The sequence below is a fragment of the Macrobrachium nipponense genome, chromosome 35, assembly GCF_015104395.2.
Source record: "Macrobrachium nipponense isolate FS-2020 chromosome 35, ASM1510439v2, whole genome shotgun sequence".
NCBI classification, from domain to species: domain Eukaryota; kingdom Metazoa; phylum Arthropoda; class Malacostraca; order Decapoda; family Palaemonidae; genus Macrobrachium; species Macrobrachium nipponense.
The window spans coordinates 16893925-16917308 of NC_061096.1; the positions used below are offsets into that span (position 1 = coordinate 16893925).

The 23384-nt window shown below is 41.6% G+C and overlaps 1 long non-coding RNA gene across 1 annotated transcript in view; it reads left to right on the forward strand.

Moving 5' to 3' along the window:
* The window catches only part of LOC135208443 (uncharacterized), a 100398-nt gene extending 77760 nt beyond the window's left edge, over window positions 1–22638 (forward strand). The window contains exon 4 of the long non-coding RNA XR_010313164.1: window positions 22120–22638. This is a non-coding gene — a long non-coding RNA (uncharacterized LOC135208443). The remainder of the gene's footprint in view (window positions 1–22119) is intronic.
* The last annotated feature ends 746 nt before the right edge of the window (window positions 22639–23384 follow it).

Genomic DNA, 23384 nt, shown 5'->3' on the forward strand with positions numbered 1-23384 from the left:
TATCATAAGTTTAATTTAAGCTAGCTTAAGCCGGGTTCCTCCCTTACCTCCGTTGTCACACCGGATCACTCCGGGGTTATAGCCTATTCAGGCGGTAAGGGAGGGGTTATGCCCAAAATTTTTTCGCTCTCCGGCATGCATCGGAGTTCTATTAGCCTGTAAGTGATGTCTTTTATGGTACTCATGTATCCTTTCACTTACAGACCACCAACTGTGAGCATCCGGGATGCAACGCCATGCTCCAGGACCCCTGTGGACATGAAGTCTGCAGGTCCCACGCTCCGTGCGCGACTCCGCATGGGAATCTGCAGGTCTGGTTCCACGAAACCTGCACTATCTGTTACGATCTCGTGAGTCAGTTCTTAGACGGGGTAAGTATTTCCAACTCCGTACATGAATTCCAATGACTGTTTTAGATCTTAAGTTTAATTTTAATCTTTTATTTTAAGCTTAAGCTCTCTTTATGTTGGGTATTACATCCCCGATAACTTTTAGGTTAAGCCCAGTCTTAGTTTAAGGTTTTAATTTAAGTTTAAACTTAAAACTAATGAACGCCCTAGCTCCTTCCAGGGCTGCTGCCGTTAGAGAGACCGCTCTGGCAACCCTGAGGGCTTGGGTCGGCGGATTCGGGAAGAACGCCGCCAAGGGACAGCCCTACATCCTGGAGAAGAGGATGGCTGTCCTGCTGTTCCCCGGCGGCAAGTCGACTGGTTACGTCGACCCGGCAGAAGCAGCCCCGACTATGGCGGCGATCCAACAGCAGATCGCCACTTCGATAAAGGAACCAGGCCACGATATCTCATCGGAAGTCGCGACACTGGATTTAAATGTAGAACCGATGGTAGGTGTTGACGACCTGTTGGTCGAGGTAGGTACGTTGGACGCCCAAGGGCTTCCCTTGGGCGCCACTGGATCTTCTTCTCCTGCTAATTCTCCAGCTTCCTTCCAAGGCTTTACAGGAGCTGAGCTCCTTTATGCTTCACCCGATGCTTCAGTGAAACCTAAGGTGAAGGGCCAGAGGGTACAGAAAACCCTCAAAAAGACGTCGTCGTCGTCCAAAAAGACTTCGTCGGTGTCAACATCTCGTAAGTCTCCGGCTGCAAACCCCGGAGCAGAGAAGTCTAGAGCTTCTGCTTCAAGCTCGAAGTCCTCTAAGAGCAGGTCTTCCAAGGAGAGGCCCTGTACTCCGGCTGAGCCGGCAGTCTCTCCTCTCCCCTTGGTACCTGTTCCAAGTTATCCCTCTACCTCCGCAGCAGCTCCGGCTTTGGATCCCAATGCTGGATTGTTGCAACACATGGGAGACTTGGTCGGCTCTCTGAGGAGCAGCATGGAGCAGATGTTCTCCCGGTTGTCCGATAGGATTACGTCCCAGGACAATATAATCGCCGGACTTAATCAGGCCCCTCTAGCTACTACTCCAGCTTTCGGTGCTGGTCTGCTTCAGCTTCCACCTCATGACTCTCTGCCTCCGTTCTCTATGAACAACCCCTGGAGAGTGGCGTCATACACCCCTTTCCAGGACGGCCTTATCTCTATTCCGGAATGTGGTACTCGAAGGATTGAGGACTTCGAGTTCTACCCGGAGGGCCTCTAACCGCCGTTCATTGGCTACGCCAGACTTACTGACGCAGCCATGACTAGAGAAGATAAGGTACCGAAGGAGACAGTCCTCTACTCACGTGACCAGGCTCAAAGAGAATGGCTCAGGTGTTTAGAGGAAATGGATTGTTCTAACACGAGAATACAAGCCTTCAAGAGTCCCTTCACCATTTTTACGTTGGAGGAGGGAACTCCTCTTCCCTTCCTTACCAAGATAGCAACGGTCACCATTCCAGCTGCCCACAAAGGTGAATCGTTACCTCAATTAAGGGAAGCAGACCCCACATCTCCTTTGCTCCCTTCACTTGGAGAATTGTTGGGAAGATTTGCTAACAACCTTTTCAGCTGGCAAGCTCAACCAGACTGTGCTATGGATCAGTTCGGGCGAGAAGCTGCCTAGGCTTCCTGACAGACTCATTCAAGCTGAATTTGAGGCCAAGTCTAGGCTTGCCAGGTCCATGAATACCATGGCAATGACGGAAGTAGCGGCTATTTCTTATGCTTCAGAGCCGCTCTTCGAGCTCCTGACTAAGTCCCAGACGCATACCGTCCAGTCTGATATGTTTGAGTTTGCTACAGCTAGGATTAACTGCCGGAAGCATGTCCTCCAGGAAGCAACTATTCGTCATGAGCCGAATAAGTTGCTTTCCTCCAACATCTGGGGGGGCAGACCTCTTTCCTGAGTCGATGGTCAAGGAGGTCCAAGCTGAAGCAACAAGGCTCAACCAGAGCCTTAAAGATCGTTGGGGTCTCACAGCTAAGAGATGCCAAGACCAAGGCTGCAAAAGGTAAGTCTCAGAAGAAACTTAAACGTTACCAGCCTTACCAAAAGAAGCAGCAACGTTTTACCCAGGCTGTTTCGGCTGTACCTATGGTACAATCAGCCCAACCCTCTACTTCTAAGGCTCAGTCACAACCTATTTATGTGATCTCCCCCCAGCCTCAGCCTTCCACCTCCTACGCTGTCTACCAGCCTTTAACCAAGTGTTCGAGGGCCAGGCCTTTCAGCACTATGACCGGTTTGGCAGGGGAGGAAGAGCTAGGGGATCCTTTCGTCAGAGAGGATCAGGAAGATCTCTCAACAGGGGAAAACACTTCCGTGGAGGCCGCAGAGGTCACTCAACCCAGCAACAGTGAGAGCTCGAAGGTAGGAGGGAGGCTGTTTCTCTTCCGGCATCGGTGGGGATTCAGCAATTGGGCACAGAGCATTGTGTCAAAAGGCCTGGGTTGGAGTTGGATTGCGGATCCTCCTCCATCCAGACCATTCCTTCAACTTCCATCAAAAGAAATGACGGAGTATGCGGAGGACCTCCTTCAGAAAGGAGCAATAGCGAGAGTCAACAGATTAAAGTTTCAAGGTCGCTTATTCAGCGTGCCAAAGAAAGGCTCACAAAAAAGAAGGGTAATCTTAGACTTGTCCCGCTTAAACTTGGCCATTTGCTGCAACAAGTTCAAAATGCTGACTATCTCGCAGGTGCGGACCTTACTTCCCCATGGGGCCGTCACCACCTCTATCGATCTTACAGACACATACTATCATATCCCCATTGCAAGACACTTTCGCCCTTATCTGGGCTTCAAGATAGGAGATCAAGCATTCTCCTTCAAGGTAGTTCCCTTTGGTCTGAACGTGGCACCCAGGGTGTTCACGAAGTTGGCGGAAGTAGTCGGCCAACAACTGAGGTCTCAAGGGATAATGGTAGTAGCGTATCTCGACGATTGGTTGATTTGGGCTCCAACAGTCGAGGAATGTCACAAAGCCACTCTGAAAGTAATCCAGTTCCTAGAGTATCTGGGGTTCAAGATAAACAGAACAAAGTCAAGACTCACTCCAGAGTCCAACTTTAGTGGCTGGGCATTCAATGGAATCTATTCCTCCCATCGAACTCTGTCGATTCCAATCAGCCAAGAGAAAAGAAATAGCGAAGTCAGTAAAGCAATTTCTCAAAGCACAAATATGCTTCAAGGAGAAGCCAGGAAAGAATCCTGGGTTCCCTCCAATTTGCCTCAGTGACAAACATCTTGATGAAAGCCAAACTGAAAGACCTAACCAGAATCTGGCGCTCACGAGCAAATGTCAGATCCAGGGACAAGTTGTCATCAATACCACAGATTCTACGGAATCGTCTGCACCCTTGGGCAAAATTGAAGAACCTGTCCATATCAGTACCCCTTCATTTTCCTCCTCCGGGGATTACCATCCACACAGACGCTTCATTAAGCGGCTGGGGAGGATATTCTCAGTTCAAGAAGGTTCAAGGAACCTGGTCACCTCAGTTCCGCCAGCTTCACATAAACGTATGGAAGCGATGGCGGTGGTTCTTGACTCTGAAGAGGTTACGTCCGCCAAAGAACTCTCACCAAAAGTTTAGTTCTGGACAGCGCAGTGGTAGTCCATTGCGTAAACAGGGGAGGCTCCAAGTCAAGACATCTGAATCATGTCATGGTAGCCATCTTCTCCCTGGCGGACAAGTTCAGTTGGCACCTCTCCTCCACCCATATAGCTGGAGTGAGAAACGTCATAGCAGATGCTCTATCCCGCCTCAGTTCCTCTGGAGTCGGAATGGTCACTGGACAACAGTTCGTTCCGATGGATTCTCCGGATGGTTTCCAGTAGATCCTCCAAGTTAGAATCTATTCGCATCTCAAGTGAACCACAAACTTCCAAGTTATGTGGCCCCCAACCTGGACCCTCTGGCCTATGCCACGGAGTCCCCTGTCCATAGATTGGAACAACTGGGAGAAGATTTATGTCTTTCCTCCAGTGAATCTTCTCCTGAAGGTACTGAACAAACTCAGGACGTTCAAGGGTCAAGTAGCTCTAGTAGCCCCAGACTGGCCGAAGAGCAACTGGTACCCTCTGATTCTGAACTGGGTCTTCGTCCTCTTCGGATTCCCAATCCCAGGCTCTCCCAGTCAGTACAAACGAAAGACTGTGTTCGATTCATCAGGAATTCTCAAAACCCTAACTTTATGGACTTCATGAAGTTTGCGGCTAAAAGAGATGCAGATATCGATCCACGAAATATTCTTTTCTTGGAATCTGATAAAAGAGATTCAACTTTGAGACAGTGTGATGCTGCAGTCAAAAAGTTGGCAATCTTCCTGAGAGAATCAGACATTAGAATCATGACAATCAATTCAGCTATATCCTTTTTCAGATCTTTATTCGAAAAAGGCTTAGCAGCTAGCACTATTACGACAAACAAGTCAGCCTTGAAGAAGATTTTTCAACTCGGTTTCAACATAGACTTGACAGATTCTTACTTCTCGTCTATTCCCAAGGCTTGTGCTAGACTTAGACCTTCAGTAAGGCCTACGTCAGTGTCGTGGTTCTTGAATGATGTTCTAAAGCTGGCTTCAGAAACAGACAATACGACATGTTCATTTATAATGCTCTTAAGGAAAACTCTATTTTTATTAAGCTTGGCTTCAGGAGCTAGAATTTCAGAACTGTCGGCGTTATCCAGAGATCCGAATCATATAGAATTTCTTCCCTCAGGGGAAGTTCTACTTTCCCCGGATCGTAGCTTTTTAGCAAAGAATGAGGATCCTTTGTTGAGGTGGGAACCGTGGAAGGTTATACCCCTTCCGCAAGATGTTTCTCTTTGTCCAGTATCGACCTTACGAGCCTTTCTGTCCAGGACATCCCTCATCCTCTTCGGGTCCTCTCTTTAGGAGAGAAAAGGTGGTACTTTATCATTAAAGGTATCAGGCAACAGATCCTGTACTTTATTAAACAAGCCAACCCTGATTCCTTCCCTAAAGCTCATGATGTCAGGGCAGTTGCCACCTCAATTAACTATTTCCAACACATGAATTTGATGATTTGAAAAAGTATATGGATGGAAATCGCCGACTGTATTTAAGCGTCATTACTTAAAGTCCTTGGAATCTGAAATTTTCAGCAGTTGCGGCGGGTAACATAGTTTCCCCCGACTCTGCTTAATCTTAAGTTGAAGATCCAGATCTCCTTTCTACCTATCTCAGTCAACAGTTTGTCTATACCTACCATGTTCATCTACGTCTACCTTGAGTCTTAGCTGCTCTTGTGATGGTACAGTGGGTGTCCTTTATTTTTTTGCTAGGGTCACCCACAATTGATTGTTTATAATGATCTCTATGATGTGGTCCCCTTATTTTTATGCTAGGGTGACACATCTCCATTTACAATGGTTATGGGTTTTGTCTATTAAGATCTATAAATTTATTTACCATATACATGGTATAAAATTTATTTACTATATTGTATTCTAAGTTTGTTCAGAATCATTTTATTTATTATAATTGCTTTATATTTACTATGGTATGTAATAAGTATACACAGATGTAAGTTCAACATATATTCCAGTAAGCCCTGTACATATATGTTAACTTTAAGCTAATCTTAAGTATTTTCTAAATTGTATAAACAATTGTGTATATATATATTTTCTTGCAATTATAATAATCTTTTTTATTTTAAGTTTTATTGAGACCTTATTTATTTTCATTTACAATCTTGTGCTAATTCTCTGGTACGATTTCGCGCAGCGACACGAACTGAGACCCAGAAAAGGGATTTTGACGTGAAGGAAAAATCTATTTCTGGGTCGATTGGTGGGCGTGGTCGCCCCCAGCGAAATCCCACCCTACCCATCCCTGCGCTCAAGATTGTCTGCTAACTTCAGGATGGCCACCAGAGGCGCAGCAGTCGGTAGCGTGGGGTGGAGTAGTAGTAGTTGCTGCCCATTCTGTGGGTCGGCTCCCCTCTTGTGGGGGTTTTGTCGTAGGAGATTTCTATTGGTAAGTGGTTCATGGTAGTGGTCTCACTCGCCCTAGTGTTCATACCGACGCCCTCTTGGAGGGTGAGCGAGTCAGTTATACTGACCTTTTTCTTTATTTTATTTATTCTCTGGTATTTGTTAGTTCATTTACCTTAGAAATAATGGATTAAAGGGATATTTCGCTGGGCGACACGAACCAATCGCCCAGAAATAGATTTTTCCTTACGTCAAAATCCTTTTATTATTACGTTACGTATACGTATGTTTCATTATAGCTGTCAGTAACTTGGTATCTCCATTAGGTAAAGATAGAATAAAGAATAGAAATGAATGGTTATTATACTGTTTGGTAGTTTCATTAGTTGAAGAGAGATACTAATGAAAATTTATGGCTTACTGTGTGCTAGGAAAAATGATTGCTTGGCGTTCGTTCGGTACTCGTAAGACGGGTAAGAGCTGAATGTAAACAATCGATTGGAAGGTTTTTTGTTTGTTTGTTTGTGTATTATAGTTAATGATTAATTAATAATTATTTGAAATGAGTACATACTGATTATACATTTTATTGGCATATTCTAAGCTTTTAGCTCTTAGGTTTAGATGTCAGAATCATAGACTAGGCTACAGTAGCAACCGCTAACATAGGCTAGGCTTATTGCTAAGGGACATATGCTAAAGTCCTAATATATGCAGTAAAAATGGGGTTGAACATTACATGCAGTTGAATATTACTCAAGTATGTACAGTATTTTGCCTTTTTGGAGTCCTATTTCTTCCGTCGGATCGGCGTCGTAACCCTAGAACATGTGTTGTAGGCCTGGAAATATAATTTACTGGGGTGTTTTTGGAGAGCTTGGAATGGATTAGTCATTTTACATGTAAAATGTGGTCCAAGATACGAAAACTTCATGATACGAAGGGCGCCTCGGAACGGATTAATTTTGTATCTCGAGGTACTACTGTACTAATTGAAAATGTCATGTGACAGCAGACACAGAATCCCTCTTTATTCTTCTTCTTGGGGTTCGGCCTCAAAGGAGAATAGTAGTGAATTGGGAAGAAGTGATAGTCATTTGCTGACGATTACCACTCATAATTACATGATTGTGATCTGTTGGGTGTACTTGACTTGGCTAAGCCAGTCTGGCTCTGCTGAATCGAGTGCTCGGCTCTACCGAATGAACTTTCTGCTCTTTATCAGTTCAGCTCACTTGACTCAGCTCGGCCTGTACTGGTTGGCCGAGTCGAGTACTTGGCTCTGTTGAATGAACTCTCTACCCTCTGCTCTCCCTTGAGGAAGCATTTGTTCCTACATGAATTACAAACCCTTGGTCCTTTATATCATGAATTACTTTACGGCAAAGTTGGAACATGGCCATTGAATTCTTGAACAAGGTAGTTAGGCAGTAACTACTGTCTGGTAGGTGGGTAGACATGCTTGCCTGCCTGGATGTAAACACTCCACTTTGCTTTCGGCCGTCTTCTGTTAAAGACGTATGTTTGTGAGCTCTTGCTGACTAGCTGTTAATCAGGATTGCCCAGTGGGATCTTTCTTATATTGTTTTTAGTATTTTGAATGTATTGAGTTTGATATTAATAATTACATTGGAACCTCGACATACGAAAGTTCCTACTTATGAAAAATCCAAGTTACGAAAGCAAAGACGAAGATTTTTTTGCCTCTGTATACGAAAATAATTCAAGTTGCGAAAGGGTAAAGTCCAAGATTTGCCCGGACCAGTGAGAACAATCTTAAAACTCGCGCGCTGCCAACTGAGTAGACTCGCCACCATCCTCCCGCTCTCCCATTGGTTCCTGATGCTAGTCACCGCCATAAGATCCTGCTCTCCTATTGGTCAGCATCATGCCTCTATGTAAAGGCGTTCCTTGACCATTTTTTGCGGCAGCGTTATTGTAAACACTGGAATTCGTTCGTTCTCATATACATATGTATTTCGTTTGTTAACGCAAATTCATGTTAGTGATTTCGCTTTCATTGCACTGTAAGTTACTTTATCGTGTTGTGCGTAAACTTAATTACTTATGTTATTAGCCATGGGTCCCAAGAATGTTGCTGAAGTTCACAGAAAGAAGAGGATACTTTCTATGGAGAATGAAGATGGAGATAATCAAGAAGTGTTAATGTTTTCTGCCATTTGTTAATGTGTTTCGTAAAGTGTAGTGGTAATTTTTCTGCAATTTTTTAATGTGTTTTGTAAAGTGTTTATGTTTTCTGCCATTTGTCCCCCTCCTCTGTTGCCAATTTTGGAGATCGCCTCACTCGAAAGGTAAGGTTCCACATTTTACTACATGTGTACGCACATGTAAGTAAAGTATTTCTTGTACCATGTACACTAATACACTTTATTTACAGGTACGTACTACAATAAAGGTTATGTTAGGTATTGAATGGTCCAAATTGTTGTACTATTTCATTGTTTATTGCTCAATTTAGCTTTATTATAAAATTTACTGTGGTGTTTTTGTAGGGCTTGGAACGAATTAGGCAATTTACATGTAAAACGTAGTTCAAGATACAAAAAAATGAGGTTACGAAGGCTGCTTTCGATTGTATTAATTTTGTACCCTGAGCCATTACTGTAATTGGCTTTAATAATTAAAATACAAACCCACTTTTTGTGATAAGCCTTGCTAGTCGTCTTTCCCCTTTATGTGTTAAGGGTTGGCGGCAAGTGTGTATCTACACCCTTATCATTTATTTTCACCCTTTAGTGTCAGGGTAGGACAGTATATGTATTTGACATTTACGCTTATGCTTTGGAGAATTAACCCTTAAATGCCGAAGCGGTATTTTAAAAATCGTCTCCCGTGTGCCGGCGGCGTTTGCGAGTGAGCGCCGAAGCGGAAAGAATGTTTTTTTCAAAAAATCACAGCATGCTTAGTTTTCAAGATTGTGAGTTCATTTTTGGCTCCTTTTTTTTTGTCATTGCCTGAAGTTTAGTATGCAACCATCAGAAATGAAAAAAATATTATCATATATAAATATTGGAATATATGACAGTGCGAAAAAAAATTTCATTTATAATTGTATACAAATCGCGCTGTGAGCAAAACGGTTAAAGCTAACGAGTTAATTTTTGTTGTTGTATTGTACAGTATTGCGATCATTTTGGTATATAACACATTGTAAAACGATCAAGACAACACAGAGAAAATATTATCACAAAATGATGCATGAATTCGTAACACGCAGACGTAAAAAAAAGCTGTTTTAAAAAATTCACCATAAATCGAAATATTGTGCTAGAGACTTCCCGTTTGTTGCAAATTGAAGGTAATTGATTGAATATTACTAGACTGTAAGTGTTGTTGCTTACAATTGCAGTTTTCGACCATTTCGGTTGAGTTAAAGTTGACCGAAGGACGAACTTTTTCTATTTATCGTTATTTATATGAAAATATTTCAAAACTGATAAAAGCTACAACCATAGGTTGTTTTTTGTTGTATTCTACATGAAATTGCGCACATTTTCATCTATAAAACTTTATGTAACGGCTAATTTAAAATGGTGCAAACATTACGACAATAGGACGAAAAAATGTATGATTTTTTCGGAAGAGTTACTGCGCGGACGTAAGGAAAAAATGTATTTAATAAATTCACCATAAATTGAAATATTGTGCTAGAGACTTCCAATTTGTTGCAAAATAAAGGTAAATTATTAATATTACTAGAATATAAGAGATTTAGCTTACAATTGCGTTTTTTTACCATTTCAGTCGAGTCAAAGTTGACTGAAGGTTGATATTTTTTGGCACTAATCGTTATTTATATGAAAATATTTCAAAACTGATAAAAGCTACAACCATGGGTTATTTTAGTTGTATGCTACATGAAATTGTGCACATTTCCATATATAAAACTTTATGTAATGGCTAATTTAAAATGGTGCAAACATTACGACAATCGGACGAAAAAATTTCTGATTTTTTCGGAAGAGTTACCGCGCGGACGTAAGGAAAAAGTTTTTTCATAAATTCACCATAAATCAAAATATTGTGCTAGAGACTTCCATTTTGTTGCAAAATGAAGGTAAATTATTTAATATTACTAGAATATAAGAGTTTTAGCTTACAATTGCATTTTTCGACCATTTCGGTAGAGTCAAAGTTGACTGAAGGTTGAAATTTTGGCACTTATCATTATTTATATGAAAATATTTCAAAACTGATAAAAGCTACAACAATGAGTTGTTCTTTGTTATATTCTACATGAAATTATGCATATTTTCATACATAATACTCCATGTAACGGCTAATATAAAATGGTGCAAAAATTATGTCAAAGTGACAAAATCATTTCTGAGATGTGTCGCTGATACTTTTTAGTGCGAGAAGAAAGAAATTCGCGCTTGCGCGCCTGGGTAACAATTGTAAACAAAACAACGCCTTGATCCGTGAGCTCCCAGCATCCCCCAAGGCATGTGATTCAAAAGTTTTCGCCTAGTAGGCCTATAACTATTTTTCCACGAATTTAAAAAAAAAACTTTTTATATCGATGTACCACACATCCAATCGGCACCCAACAGACAATTTATATCAACGTTTAATACGTCCAATTGGCGTTAAAGGGTTAACAAGAGGAAATTTGTATTGCCCTTTTTTTTTCCTCCCGGTATTCCCTCTTCTCCTTCGCCCTTTTTGGTAGCTTATTGGAGGGGGGGTCCACATGTGTTTTTGTTGTTTGAGGGATCTCCTTTCATTTTGGAATACAGTGCTCTTAGATGCGAGAGGAGTATCCTTTTTAATCATATTTTCTTCTACAGGTTAACAGTGAGCATTAATAGGTTACACCAGTAGATGGTTGAATATCTCTTCTTGTTGGCTATCCTAACCGCAGAATTGTACCTGCAACTTGTTAGCATGCTGTAACATTAGCCCTCGAGTGTGTGTTCTGTTCCCCTGCTGAAAATCATATTAATTTGCCGCTGTTATTTTGGAGTTTCATCACTGGATAGCGTCTATTCAGTGGCCCTATGATTATTAACTACTGCTGGTGACTGTGCTTTGTCCTATAGAAGAAGTCTTGTGGAAGTTGGCAAAGAAGTCAAGAAGGAAGAGAGCTTGTCAAGTGTCGTCATCATCCTCTTCATCTTTGTCATCTTCATCGTCTTCTTCAACTTCCTCTCCTTTGACTTTTAAGGCTCCCCTGCTGAAGGAGAAGGTAGTCTCCCCCTGCCCTAAGAAGTCTTGTCACGGGACTTATAAGGGTCTGCCTCCTTGAACTGAGGTGGCAGTTGGGTCGTCGGTTGGCTCTCTTGTTTCTTTGGGAAAAGGAACTGTCACACTTAACCTAGGTTCTAGTGTGTCAGGAGCTGTAGAAGTGCAAACTTTGGTTTTCACACTTCTTCTGCTAGTCCTAGAGGTTCTTCCTCTATGACTAGTTCCGTGTCCATTGCTCGCTTACGAGCTTCCCCGAGTGCATGCAAATCTGAGGATTCGCCTGCATCCAGAGTCATTAACGCTGAGTCCGCTTGGTTCCAAGGGTTGACATGACGGTCTCGCAAGACTGTACACTTGGTGAGACTGGTAGGAGGTTGCCTGTTCAGTCCTCCTGAGAGGTTTTGACCTCGAAGGGGACTGGGATGCATCAGGAGGACAGTTCCAGCTCTCTCCAGTCAGTTGCTTGATCAACTACACCCAGGCCACAATCATGTTTGCATGACCAACTGGTCTTGGTGGCGGCGAGCATATCTTCTGCCATATGAGAGTTTTGTAACCCTCCTCAGGAAAGCGTTACTCCAGGCCGTGTTCCAGCTTTGCTGTAAGTAATTTATGTAGTAAAGGACCTCAGGTTTGTTTAGCTTTGCAAAATACAATTTACTTTTAAAAATTGAAATTTTTTCTAGGATGCTTTCTACTGGCATCAAGGCTAAGAATGTCAGGTTCTGTAGGAACAGTGTTAGCAGGATGTTGATTTTTGAGGAGATAGGCAGTTTGTCACCAGTTGCAGCAGAATGAAGTGCGATCTTTAGAATAGATGCGGGGAAAGTAGGGATACTTGGACGAATTTAAGCTCAATTTGTAAGTATTGGAGAAGAAGGGAAGACGATAGATTGCAAAAGTAAATAGGTCAGGTCATCAACCTGTCTTTTTCCCCCCCTTCTCCAGGTCCTTTATCTGTAGTTATTCTTACTCATTCCATGCTTTTTCCTTTGTTAATACTACTCTTATCTAGTACAGAAACTTCCTATCCAAGGTCAATTGTGGGCCCAAGTAGAAAATGGTATCCTACATCAGGGTGTTTTGTGATGTATTGCTGCACTTACCCATCTATAGGCTTTTCCTTTCACTTTGCTATAGTTTGCTCTTTAGGGTGACCCATATTATCTCTCGGGTTTGCAGTTAATGAAGTTTTTCCTCTTTTTAAAACTGTTTCCAACTTAATTATCATAAGTTTTGCATGAATCTCATAATAAATCAGAAAATTACAATACAGTGGACCCCCCCTATTTGCGAGGGGTGCGTTCCAGACACCCCTGCGAATAGCTAAAATCTGTGAATACTTAGAACCCCTATAAAAACGTTTAAGAACTGCCTATATTTTGTTATTCAAACTCGAGAAAAAGCCATTAGAAATGCTTATATGTACCTAATTCCCTTGGTTCACAATGACAGATTGCCTCATTTTCTGTTCCTTCCGTTATGGAGTTTGTTATCAACGACCTTCAAGAGTTACTGCTTTGCCCTGTCAGACCACTACATTTTTATCTAAAAAGGACTCATGACATAGAGCCTAGGTGTCGTAGACTTTTTATTAGCACAAACCAGGCCAAGAAAGATGTGTCCTAGAATACCTTTTCGCTTAGCTACATGAGGTGCTTAGGCATTCGAGAAGAACTTGTCTGTTCATAGGATTTTAAATTTTGGTTCCTGCCTTTATCAGACCACTTTCATTTTCTTCTACCTGAAGGATATTACCCATAGGTCCTTGGACACTTTTTCCTTGGGTCTGGTGGTGGCTGCTCAACAAGTGTGGCGCATCCAGTGCCCCCTGCTGGGACAGTTCATATCTTGCCTGAGATGATAGTTTGGATTAAGGTATGGGTGAGATGACTGGTCTTCTTTCCCGTCTCTCCTTCAATAACTGTGGGCGGTTTGAAGAATAAACACATCATACGCTGGAACTGGCTTGATACAGGTGAGCATTGCAGTCACACTGTTACAGCACTTTTTATGTTCCATACATCATATACATATGCTTCTCAGTAGCTTCAACTCTTGTCTAAGCAAGGGAGGTGGGGAGTGGTGACAAACCTGTTTCATGTGGCTGACATGGTTTGTTGCTTGACTAGATATAGCTCTCTTTGACTTGCTTATACACATGCAATGAATCTAGAGATGTATTGTATATAAACCCAGTGGGTGGGTGTTAGATATCCCCATATCTAACATCTCAAAGGCTTAGGTCCTTTTCTTTTGAATCCTCATTTCTAAAAGGAATGATCAGGTGTGCCAAACCTCCAGTCAGTTCAGGATTCTCATACTTCTATCCAAGTGTGGGTCTATCCTAATGTTAAGAAGGTTTGTTCCATGTGTGAACAAATGACAAATTTGTTCCTACACTATATACAACCCATGGTCCTTTACATAAGGGAATTACTTTCAGCATAGCTGTTAAATTTTTTAACAAGGCAGTAACTACCGTCTGGTAGGCGGGTAGGCCCACCTGCCCGGATGTAAACACTCCACTTTGCCTTCGGCCGTCTTCCAATAAAGACGTATTTTTGTGATCTCTTGCCGACTAGCCGCTAATCATTTTCCTGGTGGGATCTTCAATTTTTTATTTTTTGAATAAATGTATATACCATGTTTGATATTAATAATTAATTGGATTTAATAATTAATAGGCAAACCCACTTTTTGTAATAGTCTTGATAGCCACCTTTCTACTTTGTGTTAAGGGTCGGTGGCTTATTTGTACATATTTTCGCCCTTTAATGTTAGGATGAGACATGTATTCGGGAGTATCCTTATTACTTTAAATCATATTTTCTTTCTTTTACAGGCTAACAGTGGGGAGCAAACCCCTGCTGGAAATCATATTCATTTACCACTGCTATCCTGGAGTTACGTCACTGGACAAAGCCTTCACTGCTGCCCTGTGATTATTAATTCTATTCCTGCTGGTAAATATACCCCATCCTGTAGAAGAAGTCTTGCAGAATTTGGATAAGTCGAAGAGGAAGAGAGCTCGTAAAGTGTCATCATCTTCCTCTTTGGAATCATCATATTTTTCATCAGCCTTCACCCCTTCAACTTATAATAGTCCCTGCCGAAGAAGGAGAAGGTAGTCTTCCCCCCAAAGAAGTCTCGTCACGGGGGACTTCTAAGGGTCTGCCTCCTCAAACTGAGGAGGCAGTTGGGTCTTCCGCTAGCTCTCCTGTTCCTTTGGGAACGGGAACCGTCACGCTGTCCCCAGGGCCTAGCGTGTCGGGAGCTGTAGAAATGCAAACTTCGGTTCGCACTTCTGCTGCTGGTCCTAGAGGTTCTGTCCCTAAGACTAGTTCCGTGTCGGGCACTTGTTCGCAAGTCCTAAGTGCATGTAAATCTTTGGATTTGTGTGCATCCAGAGTCAGTGACGCTGAGTCCGCTCACAGTCATGACTCGTGCACAGAGCGGAAGAAAGGAGTGAGTCGCTCAGGTGACTCGCGCCTTGCCAGTGATCGCTCTTGCAGTGATTGCTTGGTTCCCAGGGTTGACGTGACAGTCCCGCAGGACCGTGCACGCAGAGACCGGTACAGGCTCCCCCATTCGGTCCTCTTTAGAGGTTTCAGCCTCGACGAGGACTTGGACATGTCGGAGGACGATATTGGCTCTCTCCAGTCAGGTGTATGCTCAGCCCACCCATATGACAGTCATGTTCACGTGATCGACCGGTCTCGGTAGCAGCAAACGTTTCGCCTGCCTTACGAGAGTTTCGTAACCCTCCTTGGGAAAGGGATTTCTCCAGACGATAACGATTTTCTATACTCGCGGAGCGACCATCACTAAAGGGTGATGGCTGCCCGTGACTCGCTTCTCCTGCTAGTTCCGCTAGCAAGGCGAGTGAGAGGCCCAGTCTTCCTCCCCTATTCCCTCTACTTCCTATGGCTACACTGGGAGGGGTGATGTGAATAGGAGGGATCCTGCAGAGTGCTCTCCGTAGGATTCAGCGTCGTGGTACTACTTTCCTGGAGGGACCTTAGGGTCCTACTGGACATATGTCTGCATCGTTGAGGAAGGATCTTATGTCAAAACTGGAGACTATGTCTCCATGGCTTTTTCTGTCCTTTGGATGGATTTCAATTCGCAGTCCCCCATGGGTTCTTGCGTTTTGGGAGCCTCAATTCTATATTTTATTGAATTGTATTCTCATTCCAGTCTTAAATGCTCACATTTAGGACTGGTTTTTATGCCTGTTCCTCCTTGATTTCTATGAGAGTTGAGAAGGGGCCCCACCCCGATGATCATTTGACGAAATTTGGGTGTCTCACCAAGCGCTTAAAATTCTTCGGAATTTGTAGCACTCTCCAAGTGTTTTGATCTTCTATGGTCTGCAAACACTTGGGCAAGACGAGAATTTCTGGTAATTGTTACTACGATAACCGGGAATCTCGCTGAATGCTCAAATTCCTTGGAATTTCTGGCCTTCTCAGTGTTTTATGATTTTTCTGTAATTTTCAAACACTCGGGAGAGACAGACATTCCTAGTAATTGTTATGAAAATTGGGAGTCTCTCTAAGCCATTAAATTCCTTGGAATTTCTAGTGTTTGCAGGGTGATTTGGTTTTCTGAGATTTCCAAACACTTGGGCAATAGGTATTCCCAATGATTATTACAATAATCGTGAGTCTCGCTGAGTGCCTGGATCCCTTGTTTTTGTTGGCGCTCGCCAAGTGCTCAGCTTCATCATATAGCCGAGTACCAGGGTGAGAAAAGGCTCGCCCAATTATTGTCATAAAAGAGTCAGGTTTTTCTTGCCGAGCGTGGGAATTCTTACGAATTCTAATACTCGCCAAGTGCTCACTATTACGTGTGCTTTGGTGGCGAGACAAGTCTTTACCAGTACAGATGAGTCTGCTCCTTAGTCTGGTTTGGAGTTATGTAGAGCTTGGAACTGCATGCAACACCTTCTGGGTGAATGGTCAAGTACTGTCCTTGTGTATTGGACCTTAGGGTCCGAACACATAGGACAGCAGACACAGAATCCCTCTTGTTCTTCTTCTCAGAGCTTCAGCCTCGAAGGAGAACAGTTAATTGGGAAGAAGTGATAGTTCTTCGTTGGCAATTACCACTCATAATTATGTAGTGGTGATCTGCTTAGCTCGCTCGGCTCGGTTCGACCAGACAGCTCAATCTGCCAATCTGAGTGCTCGGCTCTAATGAACGAACTCTCTTCTCTTGATTGGTGTGGTTCCTTGCTATAACATAACACCCTCTCTTCCCATGTTGCAGCAAGTTTTCAAGGGGCCATCTTTCGTCTTCATCATCTGATACTTCCTAACCTCCCTCTTCAAAGGTTTCCACGTCCTGAGAAGAGGAAGGTATTTTCTGTCCCTTAAGAAGTCTTGCTTCGAGACTTCTAAGGGTCTGCACTCATTCCATGGAGAGGAAGTAATTAGCTATCTCTTTCCGGAGCAGGAACCTGGATGCTATCCACAAATATGGTGTCTCGGGAGTGCCAGGAGTTCGAACCCAGGTTCATTCTCCTGGTTCCAACGGTGGTGCTCATGGAACAGGGTTGCATCAGGTAAACTCGTGTACGGGCGTGTCCGAGTGTATAACCCCCCAATGGGGGTCGTACATCCACAGTCAGTGCTAGGTAGTCTTCTCTCCATCATGATAGTGATGTAGGATGAGAGAAGGGACTGAGCCACGTTGGTGGCTCGGAATGAACAAGGAAATAAGAGGAATTCTGTGGAATCTACTCCTTGGTTCAATCTTAGGATCTTACCGAACATATGTGAATCTGTTTAGGATGGATAGCTCCAAGAAGTTTGAACGCCTCTCCAGTGCTATTGTTTTGGGAACAACCAGTTCGACTTGAACTAGTCATCTTCGGTATCCTGTTATCACCGTAGAAGTCTCCCTTTGAGAAAACTTCACCTTCGCTCTCTTCATTAGAGAAGGAAGGAGTTCTGCTTCCAGTCCTTATTCTTGTCCCTCAAATGAAGAAGAATTAGGCTGGAGTGCAATTCACAGGAACCTACAAATATATTAGTATATTTCACTCGCGACATGCTTCTGTTATCAGTTGCATTGTTTGAGTAGTAGGCGCATATGTACCTGTAAGTTAACTCTTCTGGTATGTGACTGAGACGAATAGTATCTTCTCTTAATTACCCTGGAACTCAGGACAGCCTTCGGGCCTCCCAAGAGTTAATGGTTTTGATTTTGAGATAACTAGTGGTATTGTTCCCATCAACACCACAGCATTTGCATTATCACCGAACAAGAGGGTTTTCTTCCCTCCCATTTCGGTTAAAATGCAGATTCTTGAGTGTATCTTTTTTGTGCTCGATGGTTCTAGCCGAATGCATTCCTTCATGGACTGCTCTACCAGGCAACTCAGGATGATAACAAGTTGAGCGAGCAGTGTATGGCGCTGTCTCAGTACTGCTTGCTTTCTGAGATTCTTTTTGGTTTGGTGTTGTTTCTCCTCTGTCAGGGATTGACTACCCATTTGAATCTGCTAGGCAATCACAGACTTAGGTCTCTGGTTGGCTAGAATTCTCGCATACGTGTATGCCCATCTCTCCTGCACCGTAATTACCGTTGCAAGAATTTTTAGACAGAGATATAGCTCATTAGACTCGTTATCATCTTTCTGTTTACCCCACAGTATAACAGAAGTCTGTAGCCTAGTCTTCTGCTTCATCGCACCTGCCCCATTGGCCACTGCGATGACGCAGAATGATATTCTTCAGACAGTTTGAGTTTGTCTTCTAATATACATTTCCTGATTCGTAAGGTGTTCAATTATTCTTTGTTCACTCCGAATTGTAAATGAATAACGGAAGACTTTGCCTGTTCCCGCCCTACTAGCTCTGCTTCCAAAGTGAATATACTAGGAACGTCCCCCCAGATCCAACCCACGAGAAGTGGTTCTTCAGGCAGTACAATCCCTGTGTTTTCATTACTGAAAGACTACGCTTTCATTGCAAACTCCGACTTTCTCACCGAGCAGCAATGAAATGGCGGATTAGCTTTTTCAGTCCTCTGTAAAACAACAGGGATTAAAGCCGTCTTCACTGGTTGGGTGTCATCGATGGGACTTTTTTTTATGATCAGAATCTTGAGAGTTTACTTCTTTCGATTCAACTGTGAAGACGTTTCAACTACTGATGAGAAACTTCTGAATTGCCATTACAGGAACCTCGGTCTCTAGAAGGCAGTTGACTATTGTCTGTCTCTAGAAGGCAATTGACTATTGTCTGATGTGCGCATGCCTCATGAGAAACATCTTATCATCTCTCAACATCGTTGGTGAAAAAGATAGATGATTTGTATGGTTATTCTTGGCCAAACCCTTCAACTGGTGGGTGTCATGTTGTGACCATGTCTTGGATGCGTGACAGTGCAGTCAGTTGGCATCTGTGGACGAGTCCCGAGTCCATGATCTGCGCTGTGGACTTTGTAATGGTTGATCCAGATCAGTCATTACTTTGTCTAATTGGTGTGTTGTTGTACCCATGAAGGATCGACACCCATCATTGAGTGTCAGTGTCTTTATCCGCTGTGGACTGCCATTGCAGAAGTGTCCAAGGACACGTCTTCCTCCAAGTGTTACGAGATCGTGAGAGACTTCTCTGCAGTTGGATAGTCCGGTGGATGGGTACTTTTCATCACTCCGAAGAATATGTAGGACCGGAAGATATATCAGGTCTCATTGCGACCATGTTTATATCTTTCTTCCTTCAGGTCTGCCCACAGGTCCTTGAAACCTCCTTTCCATGGACCGGTGGTGGATGCTTGCAGGTTGTGTTTGCTTGCCCGGTGCCTTCAAGAGGACAAGTTGCATCTTGCCTATGGTGTGCAGTTCTAAAGGTAAGAAGGATGTGAGAGTGACTGACTTCTGCATCTTCCCCACCTCATCCTACTCCTCTTCTTTCTGGTTGAGGATAGGACTCGAACTTATACTGGTTGGTCGGGCGATTGATGCAGTAAGCTTACACATCGAGCTTCCTTTCTATTTTTCTTATCAGAATCATTGAAGCCATCCTGCTCCTTCCTCTAGCAAGGGGAGGAAGGAGACTGGCAATAATGCAAACTTTTCCCAGAACTTTGCATTAATGCCTCCGGCTCTTAAAATACTCTTCCCAGCCCTTTTTCAGATGAGTTACAATTCCTCACTCATTTTGAAAAAGCCCAGAAGTCTGACTCGATCATGCAGCTCCTATACTCCGATTAAGTTGCCCAGGTGTGCAGAACTCCAGTCGGTTGTAGAGGCTCACTCACATTCCACTCACCAATCAGTGAGTCTTCCTTATGTAAAGGACTGAGGGTTTGTACATCGTGTAGGAACAAATCACAGTTTTTGAAAGTAAAGTGTATTTTTCCTAACTACACAAACCTGAGCTCCTTTACATTTTGCCCACCTCATGCCACCCCTCAATCTGAACCTGGGCCGAAAGGCAAAGAGTGTTTACATGCGGGCAGGCAGGGGCCTACCAGACGGTAGTTACTGCATAACCACCTTGTTCAAGAATTTAACGGCCATAATTCCAGCTATGCTGAAAGTAATTCTCTTATGTGAAGGACCTCAGGTTTGTATAGTTAGGAGAAATACAATTTACTTAAAAAATTTTTGATTTTTTATTAATTTGTATTTTTCATAGCTAACAAACCTGAGGTCTTAACTTTGACTTCCCACCTCTAGCCACTCCTTTTATGTCCTATCCTGGATTGTAAGAAAGATTAAATGCGTCACTAGGTTCAAGCATGTTATTATTATTATAAAGTTAAGATTTACCAGCCCAATGAGTCTAACCAGACTCTTACAGTGCTGGCCCGAAATAATTCGGGAGGAAATTATTTAAAAAATACGCTCATACAATGTTATGTCTAAAACATGGAATGATATGGAATGAAGTTAATGAATTATAATAAATTAATGATAAATGAGGGGATTAAGTGATATATGAGGTTGGAATTAAAAATATGAATTGAACTTATAAAAGACTGAAATAGATAAAAATGACAAAAGTCATCTATTTAAAATGGTATATGTTAAATCTTATTAATCAAATTAGTCTTTTTTAAAAATATTAATACTCTATATAAAGAAAAATTATCTGATTCTGATAGTATTTCTGATAATGATTTATTGCCTAAATATAAATTTCTTTCTCTATTAAAAATTAGGCATTCACATAAAATATGCTTGACTGTTAAAATTGTATTGCACACATTGCAATGAGGGATGTTCCCTTGTGGAGTTGCCTCTGACTTGCTTCCCCCTCAGCTACATATTGGATGTCAGATTCCTTTCATTTACAGTTTTTTTTTTTTGTTTTTGACTGGTTTCTAGCTGGTACCACAAGATTTTCCTACTGTTAAGACTGAAGGTTTGTTAGCTATGAAAAATACAAATTATTTACTGTACTTACTTTACTGTTTACACACTTACTATGTCAGTAAAATCCATGAAAAGAAGATCAATATAGCAAATTTTTTCTTCAAATACAAACAAAATATTTTAGTGAGGATCACCACATACAACCATTCATTGGTAAGCTCAAGTACAGTCTATAGTATTGTCGAGTATTAAATAATTAAAAATACTCAATGCTGTAAAAAAAAAAAACTACACAATTGATCAACCTGTAAGCAACTGTGCATTTACAGTTACAGTTAGCCCCTAATTTACCACAAGCCATCCCAATTTTTCTGTTGCACAATATTGTACAAGATAGGCAGTCATGGTGCCTGCTTCACTTCCTGTCACCTTGGGAATCAATCAGCCAGTCAGTATGCAGTATTTAACTCCTCACACCTTGTGCTCTTCTTGCTGAGCATCAGTTATCACTAAGAGCATTTCACCCAAGAATTTTTGCCTGTGTCCAAGTGTGCCAATTGGTCATAATTGAGCCACTACATATAGATCTGAAACAAGGCTGCAGTTAGGCACATCTTCAAAACTGAATATTTATATAGGTACATATAATAATGTCTTACTATGGCTGCATTGGCCATCAATTAATAAGATTTCTAATGATAATCTGTGTTATGCTAGCATGTTATCATCTATCATGCTTTTAGGATAATCACACAATACACCTCACATTCATAACTTTGGTTTATTTATGCCTTTATACATACGGTTTATAAATGTTTTGAATTAAGCTAAAATGCAATACACGAGCATAGTTTTATTCTCAGTCATCCATCTCGTGACTCCATGTATCTTGTCCACTTTGCTTATACGTACAGTTAGATTCAAAAGTCCACCAGTACTTTTGTATGAGTCTTAGAAAGTGACATGGATCTACAATATAGTTATATTACTTTATGGTAATTCATAATACATGTCACCATAGTATATGTTGTTTGTGTCCTTTGAAATATTGAATCTGAATTTTGTTTTCTAATCTTTCACCATGTAAGGTGTAGTCCGTAGAATTATTTTAATATTGTGCTATCATAAATAAATCTATTTACACTAATAGTACTGTGATTCAGTATTTTTTCTATATGTATACTGTATGTGACAATCATACATTTTACTAAAGTACTGTATCATGTATTTCAGGTCCTCACAAGGAGCTCACAAAGTAAAGTACTAAAATCATTTTTGTTATTGTGTAAAGACATAAGTGGGTAACTTTTAATAAACCCTAAGATCATGATGTACACCATATTTCGAAGGAATGAATGTATAAAAATTGTAAGCCACATTAAATTCGTAGTAGTAAAGATATGAACATAGGTCAAATTTATTACATCCTACCCTAGTACTACTTACTACAAGGTGAGTGTTCTGTACCTTTGTGGAAACTGTTTGTTTGACAGGGCATTAAATGCATAGTTAAGAAACTACAGCATCTTTCTTTTCTCTTGCTTGTTTTTTTAGAACTATAATGAAATTATAAAATAAACTAAAAATCATGAAGGTTACACATTTTTTTGCAAACTTAGAAGCCCAAAAATATTTTTATATTTATACTGGTATCAAGATTTCCAGACTGACCAAATGTCAAAAGGTCTGTCTATAGTACTGTGCAATATTGTAAATAGCTTTGGCATTAAAAATAAATTTCTTTTCTTGAGACATGAATCATTTCATTTACCACAACTTTTCAATTGACTGAATGCATTAACTGTTAACTTAGTCATTTTTAGTTGGTGAAACTTAGGCCTTTTAATTGCAGACATATACCCCAAACTTATGCGAGGTTAGGTTCCAGACCCCCTCGCACAAGGGAAATTTTTGCATAAGTTTGGCACGGTCTCTAAAAATGCTAATAGTAAATGCTTACTTCTAGAGCTTGAACACTAAATATGACCCTAATCATTCTCCCAAAGTATTAAGCTAACTTTTAATTTAGCTTAATACATTGGCCTTTAAAAAAAAATAAATGGTTGGTAAAAATATAGGGGGTATGTGAAGATTACATAAGTACTATTTCTCTCTTCTTTCCCCCTTCCGAGTGATCTATTTTTAGAAGTCTTCTCAACCTGTTTTTAAGAAATTGTTTATTCTGTTTCTCTCTGCTCTGAAATTCCTTTTCATGAACTAACAGTGCTTTTTATTGGGACTAATACAACTCTTAGTTATGTGTCTATGTTTTAGAACGCCGCATATATATATATACAGGCGGTCCCCGGGTTACGACGGTTCCGGCTTACGACGTTCCGAGGTTACGACGCTTTTTCTTAAATATTCAATGGAAAAATCCGTCCTGGGTTACGACGCTTGTTCCGAGGTTACGACGCTGACGCTTCCGACGCTCCGAGTTAACGACGCTTTTAAAAAACGCATACTATGATAAAAATCCTTTATAGTTTAGCACAGTA